We start from the raw sequence: 23,339 nt of genomic DNA on the forward strand, positions 1-23,339 counted from the left end.
AGCTATCATTCTTCCATATATTCAATCTTACAAAAATTTGCAGAAATCTCATCTGCTAGATCTCTGCTTTTAGCCAAGATGGAGAGACTAGAATTGTATTTATCCTCCTGCCTAAAACAAGAAACTCAGACAAAACACATAAAACAGCAGTTTTCAGACAATGGATAACAGGCAGTGCAGGACTGTGATCCCTGAGGGAAGGGGGAACAAACGGTGAGCCCTACATTGAACCAGTTTACTTACTGCCTGGAGGCAGTTTCCAGGCTGCAGCACAGATGAGGAGAACCCAGACAAAGCCTGGATCTTTGGCTGAGTTGAAGAGATAGATATGAGAGGTCAGGGAGGCTAAAGTCCCCAGATTTTGCAGGACAGAGTAGTTCAGAGGACAGAGCTCTGTAGGGACAGGTTGAGACCTTAAGGAGACTGGCTGAATTTTGAGCTGTGCATGCAGGAAAAGAATGTAACTGGGTTCAAGGAAATGACCTATGTAAAACAGTAGACAAAATTAATTCCTAGACCCTACACAGGGCTGGGAATAAATTATTTGTGATCCCATAAGACACAGTGGAAGGATCTTGCATTATACAGGGAAGTCAGATAGAATTCTCAACAGATTATTGCCTTAATTATGGGATTAAATCATCCAAGACTAAAGGCTGCTCTTCACCTAACTGACTAATCTTAATTTCAAAAGGATCTGGTTTCAAGTACTTACCTATACACTATTTAAAGAAATTCAACAAAACCCAGTAACAAACCATGCAAAATTCACAATGTCTATCATTTGATTAAAAATTATGAAGCATGCAGGGACGCCTGGGTGGCTCAGTCGGTTAAGCGTCTGACTTCGGCTCAGGTCACGACCTCACAGTTCGTGGGTTCGAGCCCCGCGAACCCCTGTGTCGGGCTCTGTGCTGACAGCTCAGAGCCTGGAGCCTGCTTCAGATTGTGTCTTTCTCTCTCTCTGCCTCTCCCCACTCGTGCTCTATCTCTCTTCCTCTTAAAAATAAAAAAAAATTTAAAAAATATTTTAAAAAATTATGAAGCATGCAAAGAAACAAGAAAATATCCATAATCAGGAGAAAAATAGAAAAATCAATCAATAGAAACAAATCTAGAAATAACAGATATAATGGATCTAGCAAACTATTTAAAACAGATTTTACAGATACATGTGAATATATATACAGATACATATTCACAAAGGTAAAGGGAAACATGACCATGATGAAGAGAGAAAGAAAAATATTTTTTAAAAGCCCAGGTAGAACTTCTTCAAATGAAAATAGGCCTGAAATAATAAAAATACATTGTATAGGATTAAAAGCAGACCAGATATTGCAGAAGAAAAGATCAGTGAATTTGAAGAAAGAGCAAATAGAAACTATCCAAAATGAAGCACAAAGAGAAAACAAAATGAAGAAAGCATCAGTTACCCGTGGGATACTATGAAATGGTCTATATGTGTGTAATTGGAGTCTAGAAACATGGAGGTGGCAAAAAAGTTTTGAAGAAATAATAGCTAAAATATTTTCCAAATTTGATGAAAACTAAACAGATCCAAGAAGTTCAAAGAACCACAAACAGAATAAAGAAAAACATTATAAGGCACATCAATAATACATTATATAGAAAAAACAGAATTAAAACATAATTCTCATCAGAAACAATGAAAGTGAGAAAAATATGGAGAGGTATCTTTAAAGCATTGAAAAAAAATTCAATATAGAACTCCTTATCCAGCAAAAACATCTTTCAAAACTGAAGTCATAATAAAGACTTTTTCAGAAAAATAAAAGCTAAGAGAATTTGTCACTAACACAAACAGGACTTTTTAAAAATATAAACCCATAAGGGAAAGGAGAAAACAAAAAAGAAATTAGGAAATACCTTGAACTTAATGAAAATGAAAATGTAATGTGTAAAACTTTGTAAGATGCTGCTGAAGCAGTAGTTAGAGGAAAATTTGTGACATTAATGCTTTCACTACAAAACAAGAAAAGTCTCAAACCAATGAATGATTCAAGTTTCCACCTTAAGGAATAGAAAAAGAGGGCAAATTATACCCAAAGTAAGCAGAAGAAAAAAATAATAAAAGAGCAAAAATTAATGAAGTAGAAAACAAAAACAGAGAGACGTCAATGAATCCAAATACCATTTCTTTGTAAAGGGCAATAAAATTGATAAAGAAAAAAAAGGGAAAAGGAAAATACAAAAATTACGAATATTAGGCTTGAAAGAGAGAACATCTCTACAAATCCTACAGACATTAAAGGATAATATGAGAATACTGTGAACAATTTTGTGCTAATAAATTTGACAACTTAGATGAAAGAGAAATTCTTTACAAAGTACAAACTACCAAAATTTACTCAAGAAGAAACAGATATCCTGAAAATACATATATCTACTTTTTTTATAGTCTTTATTTATTCCAGGTTTATTGAAATATCATTGACACATAACATTGTGTAAAGTTTAAGGTGTACAATGTGACTGTTTGATAGAGGAATGTATTACAAAATGGTATACCACAATAAGGTTAGTTAATACATCTATCACTTCAGTTACCTTTATGTGTGTGTGTGTGTGTGTGTGTGTGTGTGTGTGTGTTAAGAACTTTTAAGATCCCCTTTTAGAAACTTCCAAGTATGCAATAAAACATTGTTAACTGTAATTCCCATATTGTACATTAAATCCCCAGAATGTATTCATCTTATACCTGGAAGTTTGTACCCTTTGACCATCATACCACCCATTTCCCCTACCCCCCAAGCCCCTGGCAACCACCAGTTTACCCGCTGTTTCTATTCTGATGGTCTTTAATTTCACAATAATGTGTCTGGGTGTGACTTCTCCTCTTACTTCTTGTTTAGCACTCTTCAAGCCCTTTCAATCTGAAACTATTCTTTTTTTATATAATATAGGAATATGACTTGTAAGAATTTGAAAACACTATGTCAAGTGTTTAGTATGTGCACTACTCAGTAAATTTAAGTGCTATTATTTGTCTAAGTGTTATGACTGGCCAAATAAATGAATATTTGGCATTTCTTTCAATACTGTTAGCTCGAGTAGAATAATGACATTGTCTTCTTTATTACTCAAAGGCTGGCTAACATAATACACTGTGTGTCTTCTATTGCCATCTCTATGCTAACAACTCACAAATATGTATCTTCAGCCAATCTCTCTTTTTCTTTTTACCTCCATACTGGTATATCAAATTGTCTACTTAAACATTTGCCTATTCATAAGCATTTTAAATCAACATGTCCAAAAATGAGTTATACTTACTGTCGAACATGATGCTCCTATAAATTTCCCCTACTTGATGTGACTTCAAACCCATCAAAAACCTAGAAATTTTCCTTAGATTTCCATCTAGCTTTATTTCTCCAGTCCATCAGTCATAAAAGTGATTTTGGTAAGTCCACTTATCTGCATTTCCAATGACACCATTGAAAGACAAGTCACCATGAACTGACACCATACTTACTAGAATTCTAAATGTTTCCCACCTCCAATACATCCCTCCAATTCATTCTCCCAGTGCTTCTCAAACTTGAGTGAACATAAGAATCATCTGAGGAGTTAAAAAGAAAATATTAGTTTCTGGAATTCATGCACAGATATTATACCTCAATTAGTCTTAAGCAAGGCCAGGTATCTGTATATTTTAAAGTTACCCAGAGTTGACTTTCAGTTTGTTTTGGGGATATAGAGAGCTGGAAGGAGCATTTCTCTCATCACTGCAATAGAAAAGAGGCAAACTGGGGTGCCTGGGTGGCTCAGTTGGTTAAGTGTCAGACTTCAGCTCAGATCATGATCTCGTGGTTCATGAGTTCAAACCCTGGGTCAGACTCTGTGCTGACAGCTTAGAGCCTAGAGCCTGCTTTGGAATCTGTGTCTCCCTCTCTCTCTGCGCCTCCCCTGCTTGTGCTCTGTCTCTCTCTCTCTCAAAAATATATAAACATTAAAAAAATTTTTTTAATTAAAAAAAAAAAGGAAATCAGGTAAACTAACCTCAAATGCCCAACTATATTTGAAGCTGTCAGACAGCTGAGGTTACAGAGCAACCAACTGGCCCAAAATCTAAGGAAATACAAATGTCTGCAGAAAGAGAAGATATATCAGCACTAACATACTGGGATGGACACAACCAGACACTGGTAAGATAAGTTCAGCTAAAATAATTGAGAAATTCATGAAGGCTGAATGTGAGCTGTCAGCACAATATGAAAATCATAGTGGCTGCAGAAATGGACCGTGTCTACACCTTCTTATGGGCTCTTTCTCCACAAACCTTACCAGCACTTATAAGAAAGATTGGAAAGAGCCCTAATAAAGTGTCCAGTGGTGTACAATCTAGAAAAGGACAGCTCATTCTGTGATTCTTCACTATGGAATGAAAGTCTTAATCTTTCATTAAAATGAAGAGCAACACATACTATTGTACCCAGGGTGCTGAGGAAAAGTAATTTCAGCAGGGAAGGAACAGGGGGAAAAATCCCACTCTTGGTGGAGAGACAGGAGAATTGAGAAGAACACAGCCTCAGAGATCTAGGGATCCATAGATTCTGCTTGAAAACTAAGGCTTAATCAGAAAAAGAGAGAGAGTATGATCAAACCACTTCTCTCTCCCCCTCCCATCACTGTTCCCCTCCAAGTTAACAAATTTGGAATAAAAAATAACATCAAAATACTGCTGGGTGAATGACTGCAGATGTATAAGAGTATGCAAAGAGATCTCTGAGACATATAACAAAGCAAGACCTAAAGCTCAGGGTTGAACAGGCATTACTCTGGGAACCCAACCCAGCCCTAAACACAAAATCTAGCTACAGAAATTTTAAAATTAAACTCAGCTCAAGCCCTATCTAGATTAACCTCCTGCCTCCCCTCCAACTAAAGGCCTAGGAGGAGGAAAGGTACCCATTTCCAGGCATAGAAATTATTCTACTGCCCAACACAAGAAGTCCGGTCTTCAACCAAATATTACATGTCATACAAAAAGGCAAAGAAAACACATTCCTGAGAGACAAAGCAATCATCAGAACCAGATTTAGATATGACACATATATTGGAGCTATCTGACAGTGAATTTAAATAACTATGATTAACATTTAAAGGTTCTGATGGAAAAGGTGGACAACATGCAATATCATATGGGCAATTTTAGCAAGAAAGAATCAAAAGGAAAATGTTAGAACAAAAAGCACAGTAACAGACATGAAGAATGTTTCAATATGCTCATTAGTGGACTTGACATAGCTGAGAAAAGAATCAGTGAACCTGAAGATAATCAATAGAAAGTACCCAAACTAAAACACCAAGAGAAATAAGAGTAAAATATAACAGGGAAGAAAAATCCAAGGGCTGTGAGATATCAAGCAGTCTAGCATCTGCATAATTCAAACCCCAGAAAAAGAAGAGAATATGGCAGCAGAAGAAATATTCAAGCAAAGGACAGTTAAGAATTTTCCAAAATTAATGGTAGACACCAAACCAAAGATTCATGAAACTGAGAGGACACTAATCAAGATGAATTAAAACACACATACACACACCACCACCACCACTACCAGTGGTATATCATATGCAAATTGTTAAAAACAAAAGACAAAGATAACATCTTGAAGGCAACCACAGGGGAGAGGAGGGAATGACATGAAGACATGAATTACAGCAGACTTCTTGTTAGTAACCAGGCAAGCCAGAGGACAATGGAGTAGCATCTTTAAAATACTGGGGGGGTTGGGGGGGGGACCTATCGACCTAGAAATCTATGCCTAGCAAAAATATCTTTCAAAAATGAAGCAGAATTTAAGACTTCTTTAGACAAAGAAAACAAACAAACAAAAAAACAGAGATTCCATTGCCATCAGATCTATTCCACAAGAAATGCTAAAGGAAGTTCTTCAAGAGGATAAATTATGATAATGGATTAAAACTTGGATGTACACAGGGGCGCCTGGGTGGCTCAGTCGGTTAAACGTCCAACTTCAACTCAGGTCATGATCTCATGGTTTGTGAGTTTGAGCCCCTCATCAGGCTCTGTGCTGACAGCTCAGAGCCTGAAGCCTGCTTCAGATCCTGTGTCTCCCTCTCTCTCTGCCCCTCCTCCACTTACACTGTTTCTTTGTCTCTCAAAAGTAAACATTAAAAATATTTTTTTGAAAAACTTAGATGTACACAAAGAAATAAAGAATGATGGATATGGATAAATGCAGATAAAATATTTTTTATTTTAATTGCTCTAAAAGATAACTGTTAAAGTAAAAACGCTGCAAAGTCTTGTATATTTAGAGCATATGTAAAAGCAAAATATATGACAACAATAGCACAATGAATGGAAGGGAGGATATGGGAATATACTGTTGCAAGGACCTTACGTTATATGTGAAGTGGTATATTACTAGAGGATTATATTAATTTTGTGTAGACCATAGGTGTGAAAGAAAAAATTTACAGAAATATGTGACCATGAATTCCACAACTGCATTTCATTTTATGTATTTTATTTATTCTGGGATTTCTGGAAAATTCTCAACAATAATTCCTCCACCTTCCCTTAGCTTTTTTTTTTTTTCAATTGGGAGATTTTCATTAGGAAAAATATTGATACTTCTACCTTTCATATATTTCCTGTTTTGTTTTCCACTTCATAATTCCTTCCTTGATCTGACCATCCAGTTCATGAAATAACTCTGGAAGTATACTGTTCTGCTCTTCAACCCAATCGAACTCACAAATGTTTGTGCATTGTGTTTCCAAAATTCTTCCTTCTTTCTCTGAAGCTTTTTATGAAGCTTATTTTAAATTTTTACTTATTTGTTTTTGCGAGAGAGAGAGAGGAGAGAGAGAATCCCAAGTTGGCTTGGTGCTATTAGTGCAGAGCCTGACAGGGGGCTCAAACTCATGAAACTGTGAGATCATGACCAGAGCTAAAATCAAAAGTTGGACACTTAACTGACTGAGCCACCCAGTCACCCCGAAGTTTATTTTAAATTCTTTTCCACTTTGATCCATTAGTTTGACTTCCTCTGATACAAGTAGTTTCTATAATCATTTTACTTTAATTGGTTATATTGCTCCTTATATGTTTCAGAAGCTTTCCCCCTCTGTTTATATTTACTCTTTGGGATCATCAGCTGCCTTGGCTAGTAATGCCTATCCAAAGGAAAGGCAGAAAAGCCTAAATATTGGTTCATGCTCCTCCAGAAGAGGTTAGGACTGGGGAAATGGTGTCTCTAGGGTAGTGATCTGGCTCAAGCATTCACTGTTTTCTCCACTTTGGGCATCAATCACCTACCCTCCAGGGTATCTGACAATCCCTCTTCACCAGTCACTGCTACTGGTGGGAGAGTAGAGGTGCAGGCCAGCCAATCCATACTCATTGTGCTCTGCTCCTGTCTCATAGGCCACACTTCCAAATGTCTTTGGCAGTTCTTGTTTTTTCTACCTACCACTTAAAAGTTGCTATTTTCTAAAGCTCCTTGCACATTCCTATTTTCTGTAACACTGGGCAGGTTTACATTTTTATTGCCTTTACACTGTGCCTGCACAAAATAACATTCAGTGTTTGTTAAACAATTTTCTAATTGAAAAAGCCAAAGGACCTTTCCAACCACATCTTTCTTCTTGGAGGAGCTAAGTACTCTCAGCTTCAGAGTACTTGTTTTTAATAGTTCAGTTATTTATCTTAAAAAGGAGTTAAACTGCTAAACAAAACTTAAATGCAGAATAATTCTTTTTTATAAATTTTTTTTTTCAACGTTTATTCATTTTTGGGACAGAGAGAGACAGAGCATGAACGGGGGAGGGGCAGAGAGAGAGGGAGACACAGAATCGGAAACAGGCTCCAGGCTCCGAGCCATCAGCCCAGAGACCGACGCGGGGCTCGAACTCACGGACCGCGAGATCGTGACCTGGCTGAAGTCGGACGCTTAACCGACTGCGCCACCCAGGCGCCCCATAAATGCAGAATAATTCTAAAGTTCCTCCCAACTCTATATTTCTGTGGGTCCACATTTGTACTGTAGAGTTGCTTGAACCATATACTTTTGCCATGTTTAGTCTCTGATGGATGTCAGCTTACAATTGAGAGGATTCATTGCTAATTTTTAGCTCTCGGTGAAAGTCACTGTGGCTAGCCTTCTACACAAATATTTTCGTATTCACATCTAGATTTACTAGAAATCTTCAAGGAGGGTTTTTCTTCTGGAATGCTTTTCTTTACACTAAATTGCTCTTCTGAACCATTCTGAAGTGATTCTGTTGATTCTTTTTATTAACATCCGTTTTTTACTATTAACTTTTCAGAACATAACAAAAAAGACTTTGGCTTCTGATTTCTTATTCATAACCTAGTTAACCAGATATAAAGAAAATAAAGAAAGAAAGAAAACTGACCAGTAAAAGCTGAAATTATTATCCTTCTTGAAGAAAACATATGAAAAAATCTTTGCTTTCTAGGAGAAGATTTCTTATGTATGATACCAAAGGCTTGATCCGTAAGATAACAAATTGATAGACTGCATTTCAGCAGTTAAAAACCTCTTCAAAAGGCTTTAGTAGGGTAATAAACAAGCTGAGAAAGGGAGAAAATACTTGCAGAATGCATATAGCGTAAGGACATTTATCAGAATGCGTAAATAATTCCCAAAATTCAATAATAAAGTAAAAAAAATTGTTAGTGAGCAAAAATACTTCACCAAAGAAGATATAAAGAGGGAAAATAAGCACATAAAAATGCTCAACTCAACATCTTTAGACATTTGGGAAATGCAAATAAAAATAACAGCAAGATATCTCTGCATACCCATAGAATGGCTAATTGCAACATAATTAGAAATATGTTTTTGGTTTCTGCCCCTGGGTTCCTGACAGAGCTCCTAAAACTCTTGTAATTTGCATAGTGATAGGGATGTTAGGAGCATCTTTTGTTTTAACATTTGGTCTTTGGTCTTGGTTCCTGACATAGGGCTCCTACCTCTTTTGGATTTCCTGAGTGATAGAAGCATCTTTTGTTCTAATGTTGCAACTCTTGGTGGCCTCCTGGATAGCTTCAGGATGGAGGCTGGTTATCAGAAAGACCAGGCCATGATTAGAAACGTGGAACTTTTAGAACCACCCCCCTCCTCTGGGGGCTAGAGATTGCCTATCTGATGCAGCCTCCATAAAAATCGCTAAACTATATTCTGAGAGCTTCCAGGTTAGTGAACATATCCATGTACCAGGACGGGGGCATACCCCAACTCCAAGGGACAGAAGCTTCTGTGCTTGGGATCCTTCCAGATCTATGTATCTTTTCATCTGGTTGTTCATTTGTATCCTTCGTAATAAACATAAATTAAAAAAAAAAAAACCTGGCCATCTGTAGAGACCGCATGAATCTTCAAACTATTATATTCAGAAAGTTTCTTTTTATCTCTATGTGAATGTTTCCAAATTCTTCATACTAACAACTCAGATTCAGAAATCTCAAGTGAATCTATACACAGTCTTAGAAATCAATGCTAAATTATCAGTTGTCATGCCTGGATGTGGGTGACTGGGTTTCCCAACCATGAAAATAGTTTCTATTACAAAAAATGTTACATTTCATTTTAGGAAAATGATATCCACATGATGGCACTATAACCTACAAAATAAGAGGTTGTCAATTTATGAAGACCAAGAACTTGGTATATTCTAGAGTACTTGCTATTGATGAAACATGCTTAAAAATAAGGCATTTTATATACAGATAATATGGATATCATTTCCTTTATATTTTATAGAGACATACTGGCTAATACTTAATTTCCAGTGCATTTTTCACATGGCTCATTTAATAACAGCATCTTAGTTCTGACCTTATAGAAAACAGTTATTAAACATTTTTAGCATATGGCACTGAACTAGATAGGTCAAACGAAACCAAACGAAAAGGTATTTAGAAGCCTGTTGTGAGCATTCAACTGTTTTGGAAGCTACTTAATGCATTCCCATAATGTCATGTCTTCCCATAGGTTATTTTAAAGGCTAATCTAGGAATAGGGACAGAGCCATCATGAAGTTATATTCTGGCAGGGGAGATAGGCTTTAACTACATGTTGACATTATTAATTACAATTATAGTAAACGCTACAAAGGAGATGTCTAAGTAAAATAAAAACATATAAATGGTTAAAGGGTTTTAATCCAGTCTGCCAAATAAAAGGAAGCTTCACTGAAGAAGAAATCATGAATGAGGCAAGCTCTGAAGGATGATTAGAAATTAAAGAGATAAGGGGCACCAGGGTGCCTCAGTCAGTTAAGGTCTGACTTCGGCTCAGGTCATGAACTCGCGGTTCGTGAGTTTGAGCCCCACGTCGGGCTCTGTGCTGACAGCTCAGAGCCTGGAGCCTGCTTCAGATTCTGTGTCTCCCTCTCTCTCTGCCCCTCCCCAGCTTACACTCTGTCTCTCTCTCTCTCTCTCTCTCAAAAATAAACATTAAAAAAATATTTTAAAAAAATTAAAGAGGTAAAAGAAAGGGAAAAGCATTATAATCACAGGGAACCGCATGTGCAAAAGGACTGAGGCAGCATATATCAGTAACTGAGAACATTAACAAAAAGCCATCCCATTTTGATTGATCTATACAAATCAGCATTTAGTTCAAATGTTTTATTATCAGTTCATTGATCTCTAAATGTGAACACTGTATCCAATTTACAGATGAACTATATTTTAAGTTTGATAGAAAATTAGCTGTTTAGAAGGAAACATACTTTTCCATGGCAAAAATAGTATAAATAATAGTACTATGAAGCCTATCTAAGCCACACTGTAATTACAATGGACTGTTCTCCTTGAATAAAGTATGTTCCCCATATATATTTCTCAATGCCTTAAATAAACAATAGTTCTGCATTATAAATAATTAACAATAGAAGAAAGATAAAGTAGAAGTAATTTTAGAATGTATATTGTATGCTGAAGATAGAGAATAATTTAATTAGAAAAACCTTTAGGTGATCAATGGAGGCTTCTGGAAGTTCTAAACAGAACTTCTATGCACATTAAAGAGTTCTTTACAGACTAAGGGCATTGACTCCTTTTTAGCCTAATTTTACTTTAAAACTTGAAACTTTCTTTTCCTTGGTATAGTTGTATTACTAGCTCTACTTTTTTTTGCCCAAACAGCATGATTAAATGTGTTCTAGTTCCTAAATGAAATAGAATCAGAGAAAGTAAGAAGAAAGGGGTTTTTCCCCTCCTTTAGCAATTGAGCAGGAGTTCAAAAGAGGAAAGGAGAAACTAAAGGGTGAGTGTGTGAACATGGGGGAGTGGGCTGTGTAAGAGGAAGCCACCGCATCCCAGTGACAAAAGGAGAGTTTTGCAGCCTATAGTGAACCTGAGTTACATGAGCACTTAAAGGCACCAAGAAAGGGAGTATGGCAGATGTTAAAAAAATCTCTTCAATGAAGAAAGTAATAGAAGGAAGGTAGATCAGAACCCCCCCTTCCTCTGTCACAGGTAGTGAGGTCAGCCAGGGATATTTAATAGCATCCTGTGACTTGTCAAAGATAAAGCTGGACACTAGTGAAAGTGGTAAAGACAGGTTTTTAATCATGTCTCTACTATTGCAATAGAGAAAAGAGTCCAGCATGAACTGAACTCAACTTGGATTTGTAGAGAGGTGATTGGGTGCTTTAAAGGGAGGAGGGGGGAATAGGGAGGGGGAAGAATGGAGCTCAACAGAGTCTGGGAAGTGATCAGTTACAAAAAGTGACAAGGCAGAGTTGAGCCATTTAGATTTGTTAACTGGTACTTATGGAATCTCTTACCCTCCCACAGAGATTGGGAGACAGGGGTCCTTTCTTTAGGTGTTGGCAAGAGAACAAGCTATAATTTCTTTTGACAGCTTTGAGTTTTCTTGGACAAGCAATTCAAATGGGGCTAGAGTCATTCTAGGGCTGACACCTTGAGCTGTTAGAAACTATGTTTGTGTTTTGTTCAAGTCTTTAGAAGTCAAGGATGAGGTTAGAAGTCAAGAAAAGGGCTCAGAGTAGCCTGTGTAAAGTTTGGTTAAGGAGAGACTATTTGTCAGGCTAAAGTGCAGTGTACAATTGGTTATTCCTCTGGATAGCATTTTCACATGTTGTAAGTTCAAAATGTAACTACTGTACACGTCTTAAGGATTAAACTTTACTAGATGATTTCAAAATGTTTCTACCACGTCTTCTACCATACTATGAATATGATATAAACTGACTATATAGATAATGATAGCGAATAGTTACTGAGCTTTGTACTATACTAAAGCCTTTATATTTATTAATTGATTCTTCACAAATGCCTTATGGGATCAGTATCATGATTCCTCTTCTACAGCTAAGGAAAAGTAGGCTTGAGAGTGGGGCTAAAATTTTTGACATAATTTTGGCAAAAATTGTGGCACAGAGCCCTTTTCCAATATGAGATGTATTGGTAATAACAATCTCTCTGTTCTTAATGCCTGGCCTCTCCCATGCTCTAGTTCTTAAAGGCTTGAAGAGGTCTGTGTGTGTATGCACATATATATGTATATATACATGTATGTATATGTACATATGTGTATGTATATATACATGTATATATGTATATATGTGTGTGTGTATATATATGTATATATATAAACAGTCTCTACCCTGTTACTTTTCCTCTCTTATTCTTTCTTTCCACCCCTAAACCTTTTTGCTGATAACCTGATTTATTTTCCAGAACAGTGACCCCAAGTCATAGCACTGACACCTTCTATTCCTGTTAGCCTAGTCTTTTTTTCCCTTCCTTTTGATCTGATCAGTAGCCCATTTCACCATCTGAATTGATCCTGATGCTTTTTTACTCAGTTCTTGCTGGCTCTTGATATCTGTTTTTAATTTGGCTTACTTGATTTCTCCTTTTTCTGACAACCATGCACACATCTGAGTTTCAATAGCTGCCATTTCAGTGTAATGGAATTTAGTCTTCAGAATTTAGTCCTGATGAAACAGTTGTTGAAATGAGCCCTCTTGGTCATGGGAGATGCTGTTTTATTTCAATCCAGTTACTTTCTAATCCTCTCGTAACATGGGGCTCAATTCTTGTAAAGGATTTTACATTGGATTTAATTCTGAGACCAGTTTCAAATTTCTTTTCAATAATTAAAATAATTAATGAAGTACTCAGCAGTTCATATGCTCTATGAGTCATCATTCATGTCTCTGCCATGCTGGTGTTTTTCTGGCATCTCATTTACGTACTTAAAAATAGAAAAAAGAAACACTAATTACTATCATTTTTATATCAAAAAGATTTGGAGAACTAATTCTATCAAATTCTGCAGTTTCCAAGGTTGAACAGTGGTCAGTTTTAGACAAGCTTCTTAGTTTTCCAGTCCTTATGGTTCTCTCTGACATTAGCTATAGTGTGATTCTATGTGAAAAAAATAAATCTTGGCAGGCAACTGAATTTGTGGTCAATAAAAACATGTAGAAAACATTTGAAAGTAGATTTTCATGATTTAAAAAATGATATGTGACAGTTTAATGACTGCAAATAATCTCCTAGTTTTAAAGAATTCAGTGGCCTGAGTTTGTATTATAATACTCATCCTTTTACCATGGTTCTAAGTATTCTGCTGAGTTCACAGCCAGTAGATATTGATGTTTAAGTTTATAATCCTCAAAAAAAAAAAAAAAAAAAAGAACACACCCCCACATATAAAAGGATATTTCCTATGCTGGAAGTAGGACTGTTAACTTTCTTATAGCAGGAAACATTTCTTCCCAAACAGCAAATTGGAGACATCATAAATCGAGTACATATTACATTGACTTCTTTTCCTTTTCTCAAATTTTTAAACTGGACACACTATATTTGTTAGAGTCTCAAATCCTAAAGCTTGAATAGAAAGGGCCTGTGTAAATACCTTTCAAGTGAATCCATTTTCTAATTCTCTCCTGCGGTAAATTAATAAACAAAAAAGGAGGGTAGCGATTTAAACAATGCAAAATTCTGAGATCTTGTGGTATCGTAGTAGTAGCACAGGGTTAAAAGTCACAAATCCTGGATTCTAGTCTCGATATTACTATTGGTTAGCCAAAGCAAGTATTGTAACTACTCAGCCTCCACTTCCTAATTTAGTATCCTTAAATTCTATTTATTTATCGGGGTGCCTGGGTGGCTCAGTTGGTTAAACGTCTGACCAGCTTAGGTCATGATCTCATGGTTCGTGAGTTCAAGCCTCGCGTGGGGCTCTGTGCTGACAGTCAGCTCAGGGCATGGAGCCTGCTTTAGATTCTGTGTCTCCCTCTCTCTCTGCCCCTCCCCTGCTCACACTCTGTTACTTTCTAATCCTCAAAAATAAATAAACATTTAAAATTTATTTTTATTTAGTTTTAGAGACACAGAGCGAGTGGGAGCAGGGGAGGGGCGGAGAGAAGCAGACAATCTGAAGCAGCCTCTGCACTGTCAGCATCAGCACAGAGCCCAACACAGGTCTGGAACTCATGAAACCACGAGACCATGACTGAAGCGGAAATCAAGAGCTGGATGCTTAACCGACTGAGCCACCCAGGCGCCCCTCCACTTTCTAATTTATAAAACAAAGGGGTGGATTTAGAGCTTAGATTCCACACAAGTCAATGAAGGAACTTGCACAATAAGGTATTAATTATAACTCACATTTATTCAGTGCTTACTTTGGGCCAAGCACAAAATTCTATATACTTACATGACTTAATCTTCACAACAACCTATGAGTCAGGTACTAATACTATCTCCATTTCATAGGCAAGGAAATGGAAGCACAGAGTAGTTTAGGAACTTGCCCAACATTTGCACAGCTAGTAAAGTATCAAAATTGGAATTTTAACTCAGAATTCTGGCCCCTGTTTCCTGACAACAATCATTTATCGCAAGAGGAGACATTTTATTTCTAAGAAGATCAGTAAAGGAGATAGTATGTAAGCTAGGTCTTACAGTATGCAGAAGATTTTAACCGGCAGATATAGAGAATTGAGGAGAAAATGGAGTGAATAAAGCCCAAAAAGATTGGAAAATATAAGGTAATTATACGGAACAGTAAGTAGTAAGGTTTGGCTAAAATGCTGCCAACATTTAATCTTGCAGCACACTAGACTCATCTGGAAATCTTAAAAGAAGTGGATTTATAGGTTCTTTTTTTGGGGATTCTGACTCAGTAAGTCAACAGGTAGGGCCTATGGCCTAGGAACATCTTTTCAACAAGTTTTTCACATGACTCTGATGTGCAGCAAGGGATAAGAAGCAGTGTGGTATAAAACACAAAGGACTAACATGGAATAGGCCTGTATACCTAAGTTGGACTCAGATCATCAAGGGCTTTATGCCAAACTAAGATATTTGGACTCAGCCAGTAAGATCTCACTGACTTTTTTGCTTTAATTAAAATTTTATATTTTTAGAATATGTAATGCATGCATGTAGGAGAAAATTCAAGAGGCCAACAAAAGGAACTCAATCTGCTTTCCACCTTGGACTCCTTAAGTCCCAGTCCCTCTTAATCATTCAGGATTTTTAAGAAAAGAAATCACAAGAGCCATGTATTGGGAAAATGAACCAGATAGAAATATTTAAGAAGAACTATATTGGAGGCAAGGATGACCTCAGTCACACTGGTCATAGTGGGAATGAGAAGGAAAGGATGGATGCAAATTTCTACACATGAAAGCAATAGGATTGGCGTTAGCATAGGACCTAGAACATAGCAGGCTCTTTAAATTATAAACTAAATGGATCCTCAATGATATGAGTATACAATGACCAAAATGACTCCATGATTTAAAGGCAGGATGACCGGGAACTGAAAAGTGCTGCTACATTGTTGAAATAAAAACAATGTTCAAGAATGGAAAGGGAAGATGATACAGTTTTGAATCTATTGAGTTAGAAATGATCATAGGCCATGTAAGTGAAACTTCTATCAGATAGATGGAAATATGATTTGGTGCTAGGAAGAGAAGCTGGGAGCTTGGGGTATAACTTTGAGAATTTCCTTTCCAACAGAAATGGGAATGATGAAATAAGGAGGACGATGTAGAAGAAAATGATCAAGGGCAGAAAATTCAGAACTATCTGCATTTAGAGAAACAAAGGTGAGTGAAGCCAAGAGAGTCAAATGTCATGGAAATTCAGAGGTGGGGGGAGACCTTAAGAAGGTAGTATTAATTAGGAAAAGAGGTCAAGGAGGATGAAAAATGTAAAAAAAAGTTTCAGATTCTCTAATCAGAAAGAAGGGGGAAAGAGGGCAAAAATCAGACAGCCAGGAAATAAGAAATGAGTAGGTGGTAAGGAAGTGAAAATAGCAAGTGCTTTCTATTCTTGAGAATTCTGATAGCGAGAGGATTGGCAAGAGCTGGAACAACAACCATCTGGGCAAAAAAATGTTATGTGAACGTGCACCCTAGAGCTAGAAACTCTGTAGCCTTCCTTCTGGGAAAAGCAGTGTCAACAGTTTTCAAGTAGAGGCTAGATATGAACACATTTCAGGGAGAGGAGAAGGAGCTAAGAGGAAGAGAGAGAATAAAGGTACAATATGGGAAAGAAAAGACACCTATTTTGGAGTGGTGTGGTGGCTCAGTCAGTTGAGCACCCAACTCTTGATTTCAGCTCAGGTCATGATCCCATGGTTGTTGGATCAAGCTCTGTGCTGAGCTTGGAGCCTGCTTAAGATTCTCTCTCTCTCCCTATGCCCCATCACTGCCTCTCTCTCTCTAAAATAAAAAAATAAAAAACAAAACAGTAAACATCAAAAAAAATGACACCTATCTTACAACTGTATTTGGAAGGAGGTGTCCTCCTGACTCACAAAGGGAGGTATAATTTAAGAGATTTTCAGGGGAAGAGGGAGTATTTGGGTGTGACTGACAGCCCGTACTTTCTAAGGAAAGTAGGTGCTCTAGTTGTTTCTCCTCAACAGAGAATTAAATATTGCCTAGGTGAGGAACCCAAAAATCTAGACACTAGACCAGTAAAAATGGCTAGTTTTTTTTTTTATTGAGCACACACTTTATGGTAGATACTTTATTTAATCTTTGTAACAATGCAAAGAAGTAGGTACTATTATTCTTCCTGTTTTAAAACTTATGTCTTCATAACCTGCTCTTTTTTATCCCTGATATCCCATTAAAATTTTTTCTATCTTTATCTTATGTAAAAAACAAAACAAAAACAAAAAAAAAACCCTGAAAAATCAGCTATTGGCATTTCCAATGAAATGTTTGAATTATTTGAAAGGGATACCCCTGAGAGGCAGGTGATTTGTCTCAGCTCAAGCTTCTTTTAGAATCCTTCACTTTGGGTAGGCAGAATGATGCTCTCACTCCCCAAAGATGTCTACATTGTAATCACTGTTAACCTATGAACATGTCAGATTACATGGCAAAGGGAAATTAAAGTTACAGGTAGAACTAAGCTGTATTACAGACAGAATTAAGCAGCTGATCAGCTGATTTTGATACGGGAAGATTATCCTGGATCATCAGGGTGGGCCCAGTGGTTCTACCAAGGAGAACTGGGACGCAAGAGAATCAGAGAGATGGCAGCATGAGAAAGAACCAGTTGTTGCTGGCTTTGAAGATGGAGAAAAGGAGTCATGACCCAGGGAATGTGGGTGGTCTCTAGAAGATGAAAAATGCAAGGACATGGACTCTTCCCTGGGGCCCACAACCCCTTGATTTTAGCCCATTGAGATGTTTATTTTTTTTTTCTCAGCAACTTTTCTAAAAAAAAAATTTTTTTTAATTTATTTATTTTTGAGACAGAGAGAGACAGAGCATGAACGGGAGAGGGTCAGAGAGAGAGGGAGACACAGAATCGGAAACAGGCTCCAGGCTCTGAGCAGTCAGCACAGAGCCCGACGCGGGGCTCGAACTCACATACCGTGAGATCGTGACCTGAGCCGAAGTTGGATGCTTAACCGACTGAGCCACCCAGGCGCCCCTCTCAGCAACTTTTCAAGTGGTGTCCTTGACACTGGCTTTGTGCATGACACATTCCTGAGTACTATAGGACTGTTAGATAATAAATGTGTTGTTTTAAGTAAGTTTGTGGTAATTTCAAATAGCAGCACTAGGAAATTGCATGTACCTTCCCCGCTGCTATGTCATGCCCTCTCTTTTCAGATCCCAGGTACTCTCCTGTTCTCAAAAGCAGGTACTCTCAAGAAGGATTTGACATTTACATCTTAGTGTACGTTGCTTTACCACTAATTCTTACATTTAAGCCCTTTATTCACTTTATTGAGAGACAGACAGACAGACAGTGTGAGTGGGGGAGGATCACGGGGGGGGGGGGGTCAGACACAGAATCCAAAGCATGCTCCATGCACTGAGCTATCAGCACAGAGCTGGATGCGGAGATGTGGGGCTTGAACTCAAGAGCCTATGAGATCATGACCTGAGCTGAAGTCAGAGGCTTAAGGGATTGAGCCACCCAGGCACCCCCATTTTAAGCCCTTTAGAATGTGTACTTTGTTAAAGAAATTTAGGAACAAACAAGTAGGTGGAGAACAATGTTCTGGGAAAGAATGATCACAATTTCCCCTCAATCACTTGTAGCTAAAAATCCATTCATCTTGCACTGGTCAACCTTGACCACAATGAATGGTATGATTTTGAGGATTTGGTAATCCTTTTTTATTTTCTTCCCTTCTAATGACCCTCCCCCGAGCTAAAATGAGTTGTATTATGGATGCATAAATATTCGGTGCCAGCCTTGTCTAACTACAGACTTGGTTGTTTTGTAAATTTAATTTGTAAACTCGCTAGTGTTCCTTAAGAAATTACTATTTATCAGGCGGTGATGGGCTTTATCTACTATACTGCAAGGAGGAACTTCAGAATTCTGCTTATGTCAATAGGAGGAAGTGAACTTACCAGGTTTTCCTCTTATTTCTGTTAGTATGCATTACAGCTGAAAGTAGTTCAGGTTGGCCAAAAACTGGCAGTGAAGACAGTTCAGAATTTTCTCCCACTCTACGGGGATTCTAATATTTCACAAAGCTTCCCTTTTCTACCTGCTCTACGTTGACAGATTTTTTTTTTTTTCTCAGCAACTTTTCAAGTGGTGTCCTTGACACTGGCTTTGGGCATGACACATTCCTGAGTCCTATAAAGTTGGGTGGTAATCATTGTTTGAATTCGTTTTTCCTTAATGTAAAGAGACTTATCTATAGGCTACAAAGCCTCCATTTCTGAGGGCTTACTCAGCCTTACAATTCAGTACGTTCTGAGTATGCGTAAGTGGGTTCCTAGTTTATAACGGGTCAGCAACGTTTCTCTTACTGGAAAGCCCTCGGTTTCCACTGGATGAAAACTAAACTCTCCTCTTTTTAAAGGCAGGGATTTTTGCTTGTCACCAAAAGCCTTCCTTTCCTCTGTCACATCTCCAAGTGGGGACTGTCGCTGTTTCTCCACGACACTGACGCACAAAGTCACTGTTGAGGCGGCAGCAGTCTGAGAACAAGCCAGCTGGGTTTCCCAGAAAGCTCAAGTCCAGGACCTAAAAGCGTCTTTCAGAATGGCAGACATTGCAGGAGCGTGTGAGTGGGGACGCTCCAGGTGTCCGCTCAGCAGCCCCGGGAATCCGCAGGAAGCGCCTCTGGCCGGTAAAGACCCACAACGCCCGCGTACCTCAGCTTGGGTTGGGATGGGAGACGCTCTAGGCCGCAGCCCAGAGAACAAGAGACCTCGAAGCTGAGAATCCAGCACGGCCGTTAGCTTAGTTTGTAATTAACCAGGCTTCCGGCGCACGCGCGGCGGGGCAGCTTCCGGCTTCCAGCCCACCCCTCAGGCCCTGCCCTGGACTGGGTCTTCCTCCCGGGGCAGCCTAGTTCCTCCTCCGGCCCCGCCCCCCCGACCTAGTCCTCCTCTCCACCCTTAGGCCCCGCCTCCCTACCGCACTACCACTTAGGCCCCGCCCCCTGGCCCTTCATTCCCCTCCCCCCTCCCTCAGTTCCATTTAATTGTTGGATTGTCAGCGCTGCACTCCCGCTGGCGGCCAGCAGGGGGCAGAGTTCGAACTTGGATTTTTCCGCCGGGCGTCCCCGGGGAAGCAGTCGTGGAGTGGGGGAAGGGAGGGCGGGGCGCGAGGACGCGGTTCGGTCGGCTGCTGCGCTACTTTTGGTCCCGGCTCGGCAGGGAGGCCGCGGCTGCCGCATCAGAGCTGACGTGGGGGCGACGTGGGGCCGCCGCCGGCGCCGGCGCCGGCGCCGGGTTGCTGGGCGGCGGCGCCGCTCCTGAGCGGCGGTCGGGCTCGCCGTCTCCACCTCCTCCCGTCCGTAATCAGTGACGAGGTCCGCTACGTAAATCTCATCGCGGCGGGTAAGTGGTGCGTCGGCCGGGACCCACAGACCTAGGAGCCGGCGACGCGGCGCAGGAGGCGGACGCAGGAGGCGGAGCGGAGCCGGGTCGGGGGCGTCGGGGGCGCGGGGCAGCGGGGCCGCCGGAGCCAGCGGGGGAGCGGGGAGGGCGGGAGCAGCCCGGCCACGGGCGCCGGCTCCGGGGCCACCCGGCGGTGCGGCGGCCGCTCAGTCTCCGGCTCCGCTCGCGGACTGCCTTCGGGTTAGTAGCAGAGCTCTCCCGATAGGACAGCGGGGCTGGTCTGCTCTCTCAGCAATCCTTGACTCCTTTTGAACTTGGTACAAGTTGGACAAGTCTTTCGGAAAAAGCCTTATTGCTCTGATGAGTGTGGTCCTCCCTCTTTGAGAAGAAAAGGAAGCGAGAAGTAAGGACGTTGGTTTTTATTTTCACAGCCGACGATTAGTAGCACTTTTGTCTCAATTTTACGTACTCAGGTTAGATATAAATCAGCGTTAACCCCTTTCTTCTCCGAAACAAGAGTCGGGGACAGCAGTGTTGAGTCACTGGGTCTTCACACACGATAGACCTGATGATATAGTGCGAAGACTTTTATGATAGCCGAGAAGGAACAAATCCGTGACAGCGAACAGAAATTTCAGGTTTTGTTCTGTACTTTCGACGTTTGCCTTTCTAGAACCACCTAGTAAGATTCCCAGAACTTGCGGAAGAGGGAATAGACACATTATTCACCTTACTGCCTATTACACGTATGCTAGATCCCTAACTTTGAAATCGCTGAGACGTTTCCTGAACTGCGCTCAGCAGAGCAGCTGTCAGCTTACGATCACATTTTCGGCAGTTTTGACTTACTGGATCAGCCTGAAGGTGACTAAAACTGAGAGAGCCCCTTTTAACAGTACCTCTTACCCACGTAACTTCTTAAAATGTCTTCCTTTTCAAGCTTAATTTGGCGGGCTGATGAGAGTGCAGCCAGCTTCCCTTTAGAGAAATACAAACCTAGATGCGCAGCGATAGAGGTCCTGTATGAAAATCGTATTAGATTTCATTAATAATTCATGTTCTCTGGTTCCCCTCCCCCTTCCCTCCCCCGCCCCGCTTCGGATACCACATTTTTCTCCTGGTCTTGGTCCTATTTTTGGTTAACAAGCTGCTTTCCCTTCACAGTTTTTAAATCTTTGAATTTTTTTCTCCCAAGGACGGCAAATTGCAAATAGTGTGTTTTGGCCAATAAAAGCTAGGTATTAAAACAATAGTGTTTAAAGAACTGCTTACTGATCCAGATACAACTTTAAAAAAGATATTTAAATGGAAATGGGTTTGATCTTGAATGAGTGAACACTTAAAGCATTGTCATATTAAAATAATTACACAAACATTTTTGGTATGAATCTGTAAATAGATCAGTGTAAGCAGATGCTTTCCCAGTGACTTTGCTGGTCAACCTGGTATCGTTTTGGTGAGTGTGAAGTTGTAATTATACCGATGTTTGTGTACATATCTTGTAAGAGTATATGAATAAATTTTTATCCAATGTATAAACACAGAGGAGCTCTTCAGTGTTTGTTTTTGCATTGTCCTGGAAAGTTAATAAAATTTGCTTCTACTGATGAATTTAACAAACTCCAGACTCCATGGACCACTTTAGTTTCCTAGTGAGGCAAGTCTTTACATGATCAAAATATGAAATCTTGTTTAGAATTCTGGCCATTTCATGAAAAGTAGGTTATTAACATACATAAGGAATCCTGACTGAAACTTGACTAGTATATTACATATATTTCTCATCTGTTTTCTCCAACTTGATATTCTCTCCAAGTGAATAATGAGCCAGAAAATTGAGCCAGGTTTATTGTTGAAGTGGTAGTCCGTTGGAAAGCACTCAAATGCCCTGTTCCATATAGATAGATTTTTTTAAGTAAAACTGAAGAATCCTAACACTCAACAGCTGAACCTTTGATATTTTGACATGTAATCAACATTGGTCATTAAGGAAATAAGCCTGAAAGATCTTTGAATTCTGTTAAGTATTTTCTGTTGAACTAATGGATTCCATATATGTATTAAAAAGTCAACTTTGAGAAGAGTTATTGTACATTGAATGCAGTTTCAATATTATCAATACAGATAGATTATACAAGTAAAGATTTCAGGGAAAGTTTCTCATCCAGTACACATAGGTAGAAAGAAACATTTTAAATCATTTTGTTAGCTTCCTTTTAGAGACTATACAAGATATTGTAATATATTTAAAATACTTTCTATCCTGAGAACTGTGCAATAAAGAGTGCACTGTTCTTAAGAGTAAATCCTTTCACACATGGGTTTTCTTTTTCTGATGCTTTAGGATATCCAGGAGAGAATAAGGGAGAGTGAAGAGAAAAACCCAAGAATAACACTAAGTGTGATTTTATCCCACTAAGTGGAATATTACTCATGAAGACAACTTGAGTCTTATTGGTATAATTCAGTTATAGCAAAGTTTAAAAAGTAAAATATCGATCTTGCACATCTTTTGATTGACCTTGCCAGGAGTGTTAGAGGAAATTGTCAGCAAGGTGAATGTAAAACAGTTTTGAGGAAAAGCATAATCTAGGAAGTTATGTGGGAATTTTGCTTAAAGTCTATTGGAATAACTCACTGGTTAGGGCGGATACTTGCCTCCGAGAAACCTCGCTAGGAGCTCTTTTGTGAGGCTGTTTTGAAGTATTACAGCTCTCCCAAAGTGGGAAGCATCTTCATGCATATTTTCTGAACACTGATAACCAGACCAATTAAATGTCAAAATCATGTGAAGTTCTTTTTTTTTTTCATTTTTAAAATTTTTATTTATTTATTTTTTTTTGAGAAAGAGACAGAGCACAAGCAGGGGAGAGGCAGAGAGAGAGGGAGACACAGAATCCGAAGCAGGCTCCAGGCTCTGAGCTGTCAGCACAGAGCCTGACGAGGGGCTGGAACTCATGAACTGCTAGATCATGACGTGCGCT

General features: G+C 39.1%; 2 protein-coding genes across 16 annotated transcripts in view; one reads left to right on the forward strand and one right to left on the reverse strand.

Annotated features, from left to right (window-relative positions):
- Positions 1 to 19,758, reverse strand: part of CUL2 (cullin 2) — a 155,850-nt gene extending 136,092 nt beyond the window's left edge. The window contains 1 exon segment of the mRNA XM_030322212.2: positions 18,910 to 19,758. The gene's annotated coding sequence lies outside the window, so the exon portion shown is untranslated.
- A 346-nt stretch (positions 19,759 to 20,104) lies between these two features.
- The window catches only part of CREM (cAMP responsive element modulator), a 72,133-nt gene continuing 68,898 nt past the window's right edge, over positions 20,105 to 23,339 (forward strand). For 2 of the 15 annotated variants that reach the window (XM_030321237.3, XM_030321244.3), the window contains exon 1: positions 20,111 to 20,355. The gene's annotated coding sequence lies outside the window, so the exon portion shown is untranslated. Of the gene's footprint in view, positions 20,356 to 20,563; positions 20,759 to 23,339 lie in introns of those variants that run through there. The other 13 variants (XM_030321248.1, XM_030321241.3, XM_030321246.3 and 10 more) reach the window with 11 other exon arrangements.

The sequence above is a fragment of the Lynx canadensis genome, chromosome B4, assembly GCF_007474595.2.
Source record: "Lynx canadensis isolate LIC74 chromosome B4, mLynCan4.pri.v2, whole genome shotgun sequence".
Taxonomy (NCBI): Eukaryota; Metazoa; Chordata; class Mammalia; order Carnivora; family Felidae; genus Lynx; species Lynx canadensis.